Below are 4720 nucleotides of genomic sequence, written 5' to 3' on the forward strand. Positions count from 1 at the left end.
TTGGAATTGGGGTTACAATTGTGTGGCCATGCCCCTTGCCAGCAAAAACACACCCCTTTTTGGGCTGTGCGCCAAATGTGCGAACTGTTCCTATTTAAAATATAGGGGGTACAAACACCAAAATATGGACTGCTATGGACGAGGGGTGGTGGTGCTGGGAAAGAGGTGCAAGGTCAGAGGCGGAACCAGTGGTGGTGCTAGGGGGCACCAGCCAAAATCTTGCCTAGGGCATCATATTGGTTAGGGCCGGCTCTGCATGCCCCTTTTTCTTTAAAGCATGCAATGCAGTTCCTGACAAGGAAATGTTCTCTCCTCAAACTCTTGAGGCCCACATTACGATAATTCACAAATAGGATAAAGATCTCACCCAGTGTACTAGTTAAAGGCTTATCTATTTACTAAATAATGACATAAACTTGTTTGCCAAAATGCTGGCTAATCGGCTGGGGTCCCTTCTTCCTGACCTGATTCATGGAGACCAGGTGGGTTTTGTTAGAGGCAGGGAAGCCAAAGACATCTAAAATTACTGACCTTATCCACCACGTCAAAGGTGATTCTTCTATCCATAGACACGGAGAAAGCCTTCATTAGGATCGACTGGTAGTTTATGGAAGGTCTTCTGCAATGCATGGGATTGGGCTCTCACTGTCTCCATTGTATACTCGCTTTATATCACCTACCTCCTGCATGGGTATGAGTAAATGGGGATATTTCAAATCCCTTTATGATTCGTAATGGTACTTGCCAAGGATGCCCCCTATTCCCGCTATTTTTTGTGCTGTGCATGGATGCATTGGCAAGGGCAATCCAAGCCAATGGAACTGTTAAAAGTATACAGGTTGGTGACTACAAATACAAATTGGCATTATTTGCCAATGATCTCCTCGCTACTATTTCTGAACCCGTGACCACTCTCCTTGCTCTAATGCATGAGTTTCACAGATTCAGCCATGTACCTAATTTTAAGATCAACTATGCTAAATCAGTTGCCCTTAACATCTCCACACCCAAAAACACTGTGGCTGGTCTTAAAGAATTTCAGTTCCTTTGGCATCCTTCCTAAGCTAAATAATATTATTATTATTATTATTATTATTATACTTTATTTATATGGCGCCACAAGGGCTCTGCATCACCCATTACACAGTACATAATCTAATGAGCAAACAAGAAAACAGCACTCACAGTTCAAGGCAATATAGGACAGGTATGGAAAACCAGGGGTTAGGTGCCATCAAAGGGAGCATCAAGTTTCCCAGCTTTTCTGGCTGGGGAAGATTAATATGATAAAAATTAACATCTTACCCAAGGTTCTTTACCTCTTGCAAGCAATGCCACTTTTGATCCCAATCTTTTTGTTTAGGAAGCTTCAAGGCCTGGTGGGTGCTTTGTTTGGGTATCTGGCAGATCGCATCTTTCTCAGACAGTCCTAACTCAAAACCATACCAGAGAAGGTCTTCAGCTTCCCCATTTCCTTAGTTATTACTATTCGGTACATTTGACTAGGATAGTGGAGATGTCCAGACTGCCTGCCGCTAAACAAGTATTATGAGTCATGCAACTAATATCCCATCATCTGTTCTCCCCTGGGTAGCTAAATGTCCCCGTTCCTCATTCCCCTCTAGGATCTACTCTCAACTGCTGGAAGAGATTTAGAGATAAACTCTCATTTAGCCCTGGGGTCTCGCTGCCAACTCCTCTCTTTGGCAATCCTGATTTCCCACCAGGCCTCTCAGCCCATTTCCTATATAGTTGGTCTTCAGCTGGTGTATCTCCCATTTCTAACTTAGTTACAGAGAAGGGTCTATGATCCTTTATGGATCTTCAACAGACTTACCACCTCCCACACCAGTCATTCTGGGCCTATCTCCAGCTTCGACATTATATCTTATTGTTTCATACCGAAAGCCCCCGGTGAACCCCAACCAAATTCGAGCAATTATGCTTGACAGACTCACCTACACATCTTGTTTCTATACTATACCAGTTGTTTCTAGAGGCTCTATCTACTGTTTTACTCTCTTACATAAAAGCCTGGAAGACAGAATTAATGAGACAAATGTCAGACAAACACTGGTATAAGATATTTCAATATACTTTTGCTAGCTCCTGCTCTATCCAAGCGCTTAGAAACTCAATACAAAATCTTGTCCAGGTGGTATTCAGTGCCCACTGCATATTCACCACATGTTTCAGAATTTATCTGATTTCTGTTGGCGGTATAACTAGTCACAGGGTACTCCACTCCATATCTGGTGGCTTTGCCCAGAATTGACTGAGTACTGGTGCATAATACAGAGATTATCAATGATAATTACTGGTCTTGCCCTGCCAGATACTCCTGGGTTTTAGCTACTTAATCTTATGGATATACCCATTTTAAAGTTAAAAAAATCCTTGCCCCAACATCTGATGAATGCTGCAAGAGCAACCATACCGTGCTTTTGGAGATCATAGACTCATCCTCCTATCTCCCAGTGGTTCCAGAAAATAGACTGTTGCATGCTTATGGAAGACCTTATATCCTTCTCGAAAACTCTGACTTTACTACCTCCTGGTATACTTAGCTATGCTTTAAAGAGACCTCAGACTATGCTACTTCTCCCCCTCCTGACATAACTTCTCCCCCTCCTGCCATAAGTGACATGGATGACTTGTCACAACTGAGGGCTGGTGTTGGTCTGAGACAGCCTCAGTTGTAGGGGCTGGTGTATAGGTGAATCTAGATGGCTGAATAGGACTCCTAGACATAGAGGACTTCTCCCACCAATGCCCGAAGATGTGACCACGACAACAAAGATAAAATTAATGTTTGTTTATTAAACACAGTTCTGGTGGTACACCGGCAGTTGCATAGTATGATATGAAAAATAATTAAAAACAGTACATAGTTCCACAAGAAATAGCTGATGTAATATTCCCTTAGGTGTGGTATCCGCACAAGGCTAGCTTGGGAGATTAGGAGATGGACAGTCCTTACCAACACCTAGGTGCTGTTGAATAGATGAAAGCCGAAACTGGTCAGCAGATGTAGTACAGAGGCTGAGCGTACTGTAGAATGAATAATATTTGTAAACTGCCGGTTTTGCCGGATGAAACGGATGATGAAGAACTGTGAATGAAGTGCAGATGATCCAGTGTAATTAGCAGAGTTTGAATGACACTGGAGATGCTAAAGATCGATGAATTGAGAAACACAGATGACTTGAATACTGTTGATAACAGGAATACCGATGACGATGGGTAGCTGAACACCACTGGAAGCCCAATGCTGGAAGCTGGTGTTTTTTGGAGCACTGCCAATAGCAGAAAGCAATGAGGATACTATGGAGTCAGGCAGGCACCGCAGGGTGGTGATTGGTGTAGGTCTCTGTAGAACTGGAGACTTCAGGAGATGGAATACCTGGAACACAGTTAGCATCACAGAGAGCAGAAACAGGATACACTGGTGATGACAACCAAAGCACTGACAACTTCCTGGGCTATCCTCAGTCCCTTTTTTACCCTCCGCAGTTCAGGGATTGGATCAGCAATCAGGCCGAGCTCAGCGGGACTGCAGATTGGTGGGAATAGCATCACATGATCAGAACCAACATGGCTGCACCCATACTGGTTCTGGGAGGGAAGCCTGGTTTGTAATTCCATGTGGAGCTTTCACAGTAATGGCGGCCGCAGGACACAGAGAATGTCAAAACTGTACAGCAACCTCCCAGCACCAGCGGCGGAAGCTACCTCGGATGAGAGGCGCTGCACAGACCTGTAGTGCTTTACTGTAGTAATCGCGGCAAAGGCCGCAGCTGACAGGGGATTCCACACAGATCCGTCCACGCACTGAAGCGCAGCTCTTTGTGACAGCACCTGCAGACTGGTAGAAAGGAATTATGAAGCCTGGACATTCAGCAACATGACTGAGACCCGGCCCTGGAACGCTGAGCCGGTCTCAGAAAACACCTAAAAGGTAAAATGATGTCCAGTAGTCCGGATCGTGACAGCACCCCCCCATCCCCTTTAGGAGTGACCCCAGGACACTTCTTTGGCTTCAGAGGAAACTTAGAATGGAAATTCCGAACCAATGTAAAAGCATGGACATCAGAAGCATTGGTCCAGGAACGTTCCTCAGGGCCATAGCCCTGGCAATCGATCAGATATTGAAGTTGACCATAACGGAAGCGTGAATCCAGAATATTGGTGACTTCATACTCAACACCACGTTGAGTCTGGACCTTGGGAGCCGAAGGAAGTGCAGAATGGAATCGATTCAGGATCAACGGCTTCAGAAGGGAAACATGAAACATCCTGGGAAGTTTTAAAAATGGAGGAAGCTGAAGTTTGAAGTCTACTGGGTTGATGACTTGTTCAATTCAAAAAGGGCCGATATATCGAGGAGCAAATTTCATACTTAGAACTCTTAGCCTTAGATTCTTCGTAGATAGCCAAACACGATCACCCACTTTGAGGGTAGGAATTGCCCTACGCTTCCTATCTGCAAACTTCTTATATCTAAAAGATGCTTTGAGTAGAGCCGCTCGAACGTTCTTCCAGTTATTTGAAAACTGATGAAGAATGATATCAGCTGCTGGCACTGAAGTTGCTGGAAGCGGTTGAAATTCTGGAACTTTAGGGTGAAATCCATAGTTAGTGAATAATGGCGTAGAAGAAGATGACGAGTGATAATAGTTGTTATGACAGAACTCGGCCCAAGGAAGAAGTTGAACCCAGT

This window comes from Pseudophryne corroboree, chromosome 3 (assembly GCF_028390025.1).
Source record: "Pseudophryne corroboree isolate aPseCor3 chromosome 3, aPseCor3.hap2, whole genome shotgun sequence".
Classification (NCBI taxonomy): domain Eukaryota; kingdom Metazoa; phylum Chordata; class Amphibia; order Anura; family Myobatrachidae; genus Pseudophryne; species Pseudophryne corroboree.